Below are 9,525 nucleotides of genomic sequence, written 5' to 3' on the forward strand. Positions count from 1 at the left end.
GATTTTGCCGTTGGTCAACAGAGAATTCCGCCTCATTTTTTTGATTAAATTGCTCCAATTTCCATGAACTATGAGCCTCCTGTTGATGGCCAATCACAACACAAATTTGTCCATAACCCTGAACTTTGTCAGCAAGTCTCATTGGAGAGTCTCACTGGGTAGCAGCAGACTTCGAGAAGGTGTACATCAACCCAAGGCTGCCGCTGCACAAGGACTTTCCCAATTAAGCCTCCCATCATACCAGCCTGTATGGCTGCCGAGGAATCATAGCAGAGACCCTCTGGCAGCAGGAATGGAACAAACAAGTTGCCATTAAAAACCACTTCTTCACCACAGATCCCACAGCCCACCCACCTGGCTTTAATCTGCCACGTCAACATAATAATAATAATAATAATAATAATAATAATAATAACTTATTGTCACAAGTAGGCTTCAATGAAGTTACTGTGAAAAGCTCCTAGTCGCCACATTCCGGCGCCTGTTCAGGGAGGCCAATACGGGAATTGAACCCACGCTGCTGCCTTGTTCTGCATTACAAGCCAGCTATTTAGCCCACAGTGCTAAACCAGCCTCTTTATTAAGCAAGCCATTTCCCCACTGGCCAAGGACCTTTGTGAAGCCAATCAGCACAAGTGGGGCCTTGCAGGGAACCCAGACCACAGCTGGGGTGCACCCCAATCAATCAATCACATCATTGAAGACTGTGCCCTGACAAAATTCAGCGGATGGCTCAGAGAGATCCACTTAGCCACTGCCATTGCCTGGCTTGCTGATTGCTGCACATACTAAAAAGAAAATTGGAGAGGCCACCAGGAAGGCTGGTGAGGTGAAAGGAATTATCACACTGGTTGGCAGGAGAGTGAAGTCCACACAGACCAAGGAGCCCATATTCAACGCAGCAAGTTGTCTGATCTCAGCTGGGACAGCAATCAGAGTATGACAATTGGTTTCAAATCTTTTTATTTGGCAAAAGGAAAATAAGCCAGACTTCCATCCAAAAGCTGTACATTTAACACTGCTTTAGCTGATCTGTAAATGCTTGATGGTAACCAATGTGGGAAAATTTTGCCATCCTCAGCTCAACTTAATGAGCAGAAAAATATAAATACAACAGAAAAATGACAGGTTTATAAATCTGGATTATGTCACGATGTTTCTTGTTCCCTGCAGACTCATGTCACACCTGAAACAGAATTGAATAGCACAGGTCAGCCAGGAACATTTGCCTAATCACAGTCAATTTTACTCCATCAATGTTCAGTCATAAAGGATCATGCAGGTCTGCACTAGTTCTCTCGGAGCTGCCATGATACTGCAGCAGTCCAACAGTCCTGTCCTGTTAATGCCTGGAAACACCCTTAGCGGTGAATATTGAAGATAAAGAATCCCAAGATCACTTCACCAACGGCCATTTGACAGACACATGTAGCATCGCAAAATTGAGTGATGTTCCAATCCTCATGTCCCCTGTCATCATTAGCTTTTCTGGACTGGCAGCACTTCACATCGACCGCTCTGCAGAGGAACAGCTTGGTAGAAATCAGTGCTGTCATCTTGTTTATGGCCAGAGACATGTTGGCATCCTGAGTCCGCATGTCCATACTCCGAGCCAGTAGGGAGTGGTTAGCTGGCTGTCATTGAAGTTCTAATGTATCTATGGAAGACATCCTCACAAAGGACTGTGACTTCAACCCACAATTGCTTAAGCTGAATTTTTCCATCTGTTGTAAGGTTGTTTGGCATTTTACTTAGAGGACTGGGGTTTGCGTGATTGAACACAATATATTGGTTTATTGGACAGCGTTTAATAACTGCAACCTAGATCAGATTGACTTTACTCCTATTCTGAACAACATTTCTTCAGGTCATTGTGCAAGAAAATGTGTTTAAAATCCATATAATAATAAATAATTTGAGTTGCTGGTTTGATTTGTCCCGGTCAGTTCGTCAAGCAATGACTTTCCAATGTCAAGCCAGGCCTTCTGAAAGGTGACAATGCACCACCCTGACAAGAGAAGGGGGAAAACATCAGAGAAAGGCAAACCCTGGGTCTGCTTTCACCTATATCTTAACACTTGGATCAGGACTAGCAATGGAAAAGACGGGAATCAGATTTCATGTCCATTCTTTCCACAAGTGTAAGCTGCAGCAAAAAAAAATGAGTTTTCACTTGGTTAGAAAATAGCCAAACCATGTGGAAATCGACACTGGCTAGCCCACATTCTCCACGAGAATGTTACATTCATCTTCATAGAGTCGCAGACTCAGGAGGGAAATTTTATTTGTTTTACACTGCTTCTCGTTTCGGTTACTCTCTGCCTCAACCTGTTTCCAATGAGGAATACATTTTTGCATTGGAAAAGTGGAGTTCAACTGCTAATATGCAGGTTTTGGAAGAATAATCCATTCTCAAAACAATATAACGGAGGAACAGTTAGATCTCAGGCATCAGAACCACAAATGTATTTTCCTGGATCAGTCGCCACTCTTGGCTCTGATTCAAACATCTGTGGGTCAAGCTCCACTTAGGAGACGAAAGCACATAATGCAATGCTCAATGCTGAGGAAATCCTGCATTGATGCAGTTACCATCTGGCAGATACAACCATCACTATACTCAGGCAGATGTAAAAGATCCCATGGCATTATTAGATGAAGAGAAGGGAAATCTCCAAGGGTTCTGTCCAACAAATTTTCCTCAGCCAATGCCATTAAAAAATGTATCAAGTATCTTTCACAGCCGCTTGTGAGATCTTGTACTTAAAGAGATTGCCACATTACCCTATTTGATAATGACTACAATTCAAAAGAAATTGCTGTGCATCAAGAGTGGCTTATTACATTTGATTTAATTGTATTCTATTGTATAGTTTGGGCTCTTCATTATAATCAGGAGAGTAAATGGATTACAATGAGAATAAAAGGGCATTTCCATGGTAACATTGTGTAGAACACAGTGTTTAATCCTATTAATATAATATACACATGCAGAGCATGTTTGCTTCTCACAGCAAGGTTGAAGATGATATCTGTGTCCTGTGAGACATCCTTACTCCTCACATATTTCCTCTTCTTCACTTTACGTTTTAATATCGTTCATGTACTTTTCTTGATGCACTTGGATGACATTCAGCTTTTCCATTAAGTGTACATAAATGTAAACTGATGAAGAGATACTGGACTGCACAGACAGGCCTGTCACCTGCAACCCTTCTATCAACCACAACATTCATAACTTCATCTGACCCTCACATACTTTTTTTTTAGTGAGGTATTTTTGGTTTAGAAACAACAAAATAGACAAGATACATGAAACCATAAACAGTGCAAAAACCGTTTTACCTTTCGTACAAGCCCCACCCTTATTACCCCCTACAATAACCTAAACTACTGCCCCCCCCCCCCCCCCCCCCCCCCCCGGCTGCTGACGATTAATTTTCCGCAAGGAAGTCGACGAACGGTTGCCACCTCCGGGTGAACCCTAACAGTGACCCTCTCAAGGTGAACTTGATTTTCTCTCCATACAGAGAAAGCTAGCCATGTCCGATAGCCAGGTCTCCTACTTCGGGGGCTTTGAGTCCCTCCAAGTTAATAGTATCCGTCTCCGGGCTACCAGGGAAGCAAAGGCCAGAACGTCTGCCTCTTTCTCCCCCTGGATTCCCAGGTCTTCCGACACCCCGAAAATCACCACCTCTGGACTCACGCCACCCTTGTTTTTATAACCTTGGACATGATGTCCGCAAACCCCTGCCAAAATCCCCGAAGCTTTGGACATGTCCAAAACATATGGACATGGTTTGCTGGTCCTCCCGCGCATTTTGTGCACCTGTCCTCCAAAGAATCAGCTCATTCGGGCCACTGTCATGTGAGCCCGGTGAACAACCTTAAATTGTATCAGGCTGAGCCTGGCCCATGTTGCGGACACGTTGACTCTACTCAATGCGTCTGCCCATAAACCATCCCCTATCTCACCTCCCAGCTCAACCTCGCACTTACACTTCAGCTCCTCGGTCTGCGTCTCCCCTGACCCCATAAGCTCCTTATAGATATCCGAAACGCTCCCCTCCCCTACCCACCCTCTGGAAATTACCCTGTCCTGATACCCCCTCAGTAGTAGGAGCAGGAAGGTTGCCACCTGTTTATGTAGGAAGTCCCGCACCTGCAAGTATCGGAATTTGTTTCCCCTCGCCAACCCAAACTTTCCCTCCAGCTCCCTCATACTCGGCAATACTACGAACACATCCCCCATCCTCTCAATCCCCACTCTCCGCCATACCTGGAACCCCCCCATCCATGCTCCCCAGGACAAACCGGTGATTATCACAAATTGGGGCCAAGACCGATGCTCCCACTGCTCCCACAAACCACCTCTATTGGCCCCAAACTCTCAGGGCCGCCACCACCACGGGGCTGGTGGAGTACCGTGCCAGCGGGAGCAGCAGAGGCGCAGTTACCAACGCCCCCAGGCTGGTGCCCTTACAAGAAGCCACCTCCATACGCACCCACACCGACCCCTCCCTCACAACCCACTTCCTGATCATGGCTATGTTAGCTGCCCAGTAATAATCACTAAAATGTGGCAGCACCAGCCCGCCCTCTCCCTGGCTCTGATTGAACATTACCTTCCTTACCCACAGGGTCTTGCCCGCCCAGACAAAGCTCATGATCAGCCTGTTGACCCGCTTAAAAAAGGAGCGCGGAATAAAGATGGGGAGACACTGAAATACAAATAGGAATATTGGGAGGACTGCCATTTTCACCGTTTGCACCCTCCCAGCCAGAGACAACGGAAGCGCGTCCCATCTCCGAAAATCGTCCTTCATTTGGTCCACTAGCCGGGCCAGATTCAATTTATGCATCCGGTCCCATTCCCGCACCACTTGGATGCCCAGGTATCTGAACTTCCCCCTACTGACCTAAACGGCAGCTCTCCCAGTCGCCCCTCCTGTCCCCTCGCTTGGACCACAAACATCTCACTCTTATCCATGTTTAGCTTATATCCCGCAAATTCCCTTAAAATCTTCATGATTTCCTCCATCCCCTCTATTGGGTCCGAAATGTACAGAATCAGATCATCCGTATAGAGTGAAACCCTGTGCTCTAAACCCCCCCGGACCAATCCCCTCCAGCCCCTTGAAGTTCTCAGAGCGATTGCCAGCGGCTCTATAACCAGCACAAATAACAGTGGGGAGAGGGGGCATCCTTGTCTCGTCCTCCGGTGCAGTCTAAAGTCGTCCGAAGTTGTGACCCTCACATACTTAATGCACCGGCAAGTCTCACACCCCACATCTCACAGCTTGCACATTTTGGGTGGAATCTTACCAGCAATGCAGAGATGGCTTTGCTGGTAGGCAGGGAGGAATTTTCAAAATAATCTGTTGGGTCAGCCACCTGATGCATCTCCTCCTCTACCAATCTCACCAGACATGCGAGCAATGGAAGAGGGATCCCACCTAGCAGTGGGATACCACCAAGAGCTTATCGCTGGTGGTCGCAAACCACACAGTGGCTTCTCAGCAGCAGGTTGGGGAGTCAGTGAAGCATCCATCATTTATTTCCCACCAACACCATTTCTGGGTATGGCCACAGACTGTTCTGTGGTGGGTGACTCCACAATGGTGGCCTGGCAGCTGTGGCCACAGATACTTTAAAAACCGTTCCGATCAGTTCAGGGGACACCGAACTTTCAGACCTAAACCTTGCAAGCGTAGCTTGTTGCTGTGCAGAGATAGCTTACTATCACTCAGAATGCTGTCATCGTAACTGCAGATACCAGTGTTCAAAGGGGTTTGATGCCTTCACACCCGGCCAGTAAATTTGTCCTCCAACACATTGGCTTGGGTTTCGTGAGGATGCTCACCACTATCCTCAAAGAATGCTGCCCAGAAAGATTTCGTACTTTCTGAAGAATGAAATTGCCCTTTCCCAAACTTTGAATCTGATGCCAAGTCAAAAGGATCTCCAGACATTCAGCCATGGTGATATTAAGCAGGATTCGCAGCCAATCACATTCATGTATTCTCACAGAATACAAACCAGGAAGTGAATTGTGTTGAATTTTAGACTTTTAATAAACAGGTTTACTCTGATTAGAATAAACTATTGGGACGCAAAATCGGGACAGGGTCTTCGCATCCTGCCAAGTTCGGGAAGGGAGGCATAGGGGGCCCCAAAACACTGGCACCTGCCACCCCCATGAGGCATGTAGCCAATTAGGATCATTAAAAGCTTTGCAAAGATAAGGTAAGGAAGCCGAATGAGATGTTCCAGTCAGCCTCTAGTTTCGTAATCTGACAGGAGAGCAGATTAACTAGCTGAAGGTGGTTGCCAGCAGCAGGCTGGGTTCCAGCACACCAAGCAGACTGACAGGCCCTCCCTATCAGCCTGAATGGGGATGCGACAAAAGGCCATTTTGTAGATAGATTACATACCTTCTCCACCTTCTCAACACCTCATGGTGACCTGCTAGTTTTCTCTAATTTTTAAATTAAACTCAGAAAAAGTTCCTGAAAGGGCACTTTCATGTTGAAATGCCCTCTGTTACTTCACTTTAATGTAGCCAGCTTCTCCTCTGAATAACTGCTGAATTGGTCCTCCAGTTTTGAGAGACTGTCCGTCATCCTTACCTGGACAGAGAACCTGTCACGGTGCCAATTACGGAGGACCCCTGTCAAAATTCTAACCATTGACTGCTCCACCTCTTCCTACTCTCTCCATCCCCGAGGGTAGGGTTGGAGATCGATGAACAGTCCAAGCTCCTGTTTCGGTCCTTGGATTAAATTAAAAACCTACAAACATTAAATTAATTTTTCAGAAACAATGAAGCTGTTCAGCAGTCACTATGAACTTAGCATCCCCATGTCTGCGTGGGTCTCACCCCCACAACCCAAAGATGTGCAGGGTAGGTGGTTAGCCACACTAAATGGTTCCTTAATTGAAATTTGTTTTTAAATTATGAACTTAGCATGCCGTTAAAACATTCACACATTCATACAGTATAACTTTTTCAAGGGTTTTTACAGTGAGGCTTCCAGCTGAAGTGGGCAGATTTTCATCAGGTCAGTGGTTAATTGTATTTTGGAGGGTGTCTACACCCTCCGGGGAAACATAGAATTACTGACAGCAACGTTCACATTTAATATACATGGGCAAACTCTAAAACCTGTTGTCAAAGAATTTTTATTTCTTACAAACAAAATACACAATAAGACTTCCAATGGTGACATGTAGGTGGTGGTCACACGTTGGGTGGCTCCTGCTAGAGCTTTCGTTTTTTTTCCCCTTTTCACACAGATTTGGGGGGGGGGGGGGGGGGGGGGGGGGTGGAATGTTAAATGATTGATCTCTAGAAAAGTTGCGGCAACTAAAGAATGTCGAGAGACTTGACCCACAAGTCTTGAAAGACGTGCTTGCCAGGTGAATTGGACATTCTGAATTCTCCTCAGTGCACCCAAACTGGCGCTGGAGAATGTGACATTATACAAATGTACAACATGTGAAGAGTTAATGTTATGTTAAGCCTGGCCACTAGAGGGAGCTAAGGGTCAGTACTATAAATAGCACTGGCTCTTGAGTTTAGGGATGAGATTAGATTTGGAGCTGAAGAAGACAAGATTACATAAGAACTAGGAGCAGGGGTAGGCCATCTGGCCCTTCAAGCCTGCTACACCATTCAATGAGATCATGGCTGATCTTTTGTGGACTCAGCTCTACTTTCCGGCCCGAACACCATAACCCTTTATTCCTTTATTGTTCAAAAAAACTATCTATCTTTATCTTGAAAACATTCAATGAAGGAGCCTCAACTGGTTCACTGGGCAAAGAATTCCATAGATTCACAACCCTTTGGGTAAAAAAAGTTCCTCCTGAGCTCAGTCCTAAATCTACTTCTCCTTATTTTGCAGCTATGCCCCCTAGTTTTGCTTTCACCCGCCAGTGGAAACAACCTGCCCGCATCTATCCTATCTATTCCCTTCATAATTTTATATTTTCTCTAAGATCCTCACGCATCCTTCTAAATTCTAATGAGTACAGTCCCAGTCTACTCAACCTCTCCTCGTAATCCAATCCCTTCAGCTCTGGGATTAACCTAGTGAATCTCCTCTGCACACCCTCCAGCGCCAGTACGTCCTTTCTCAAGTAAGGAGACCAAAACTGAACACAATACTCCAGGTGTGGCCTCACTAGCACCTTATACAATTGCAGCATAACCTCCCTAGTCTTAAACTCCATCCCTCTGGCAATGAAGGACAAAACTCCATTCACCTTATTAATCACCTATTGCACCTGTAAACCAACTTTTTGCGACTCATGCACTAGCACACCCAGGTCCCACTGCACAGCAGCATGCTTTAATATTTAACATTTACATAATAATCCCTTTTGTTGTTATTCCTACCAAAATAGATAACCTCACATTTGTCAACATTGTATTCCATCTGCCAGACCCTAGCCCATTCACTTAACCTATCCAAATCCCTCTGCAGACTTCCAGTATCCTCTGCACTTTTTGCTTTACCATTCATCTTAGTGTCATCTGCAATCTTGGACACATTGCCCTTGGTCCCCAACTCCAAATCATCAATGTAAATTGTGAACAATTGTGGGCCCAACACGGATCCCTGAGGGACACCACTAGCTACTGATTGCCAACCAGAGAAACACCCATTAATCCCCACGCTTTGCTTTCTATTAATTAACCAATCCTCTATCCATGCTACTCTTTACCCTTAACGCCATGCATCTTTACCTTATGCTAAGATAAAGATTCACAGCGTGTTGTAGAGTTAGTTAAGGTATAATGGCCAGGATTCTCCGAGCCTCCATTCCAAAATCGTGCTCGGAGCTGGGACGGAGAATGGGTCTTCATAACCCGTGATCGGGTCCGAAGCCTTCCCCGTGGACAGGAGAATCACCGTCAGTTGCGCGGGCACGGTCGATGCAGTGCCGGTCGAGGGCCATTGAAAGAGGCCCCCGCGTCGATTCGCCGCTGGCAGCTGGCCGAGTTCCCGCCAGCGTGGTTCAAACATGGTTCCACCCGGCGGGGAGTCGTTGTGGCAGCTGCGGGCTGAATCTGTGGCTGCCCTGGTGGGGGGTGGGGGGAGATCCGTCACCCAGGCTCGCGATCAGGGGCCACCGATCGGTGGGCCAGCGCGATCTCGTGGGGGCCTATTTTGTGGCAGCCGGTCCGCTGTGTGGGTCTGCCATGTTGCACGGGAACGGCTCGACAGGCGGCCGCCGTGCGCATGCGCGGACCCCCCCGGCCGGAAGTGCAGGGTCCCGTATCGGCAGCCAGAGCTGCGCGGAGCACTCCAGCGCCCTGCTGGCCCCCTTCAGGTAAGTGAATTGCTGGGCCAAGGGGCCCGTTGACGTTGGCATGAAATGCTCCGGTGTTTGCACGCCGTCAACACTTAGCCACCGTTTCGGAGAATCCCGCCCAATAGTTTTAGTTCGTAGATAGAGATAGTGTCAATGAGTGTAGTTTAATTCTTACATGTTTGTTTGCGGTTCAGAATAAGTGTT

Source organism: Scyliorhinus canicula, chromosome 9, assembly GCF_902713615.1.
Source record: "Scyliorhinus canicula chromosome 9, sScyCan1.1, whole genome shotgun sequence".
Taxonomy (NCBI): domain Eukaryota; kingdom Metazoa; phylum Chordata; class Chondrichthyes; order Carcharhiniformes; family Scyliorhinidae; genus Scyliorhinus; species Scyliorhinus canicula.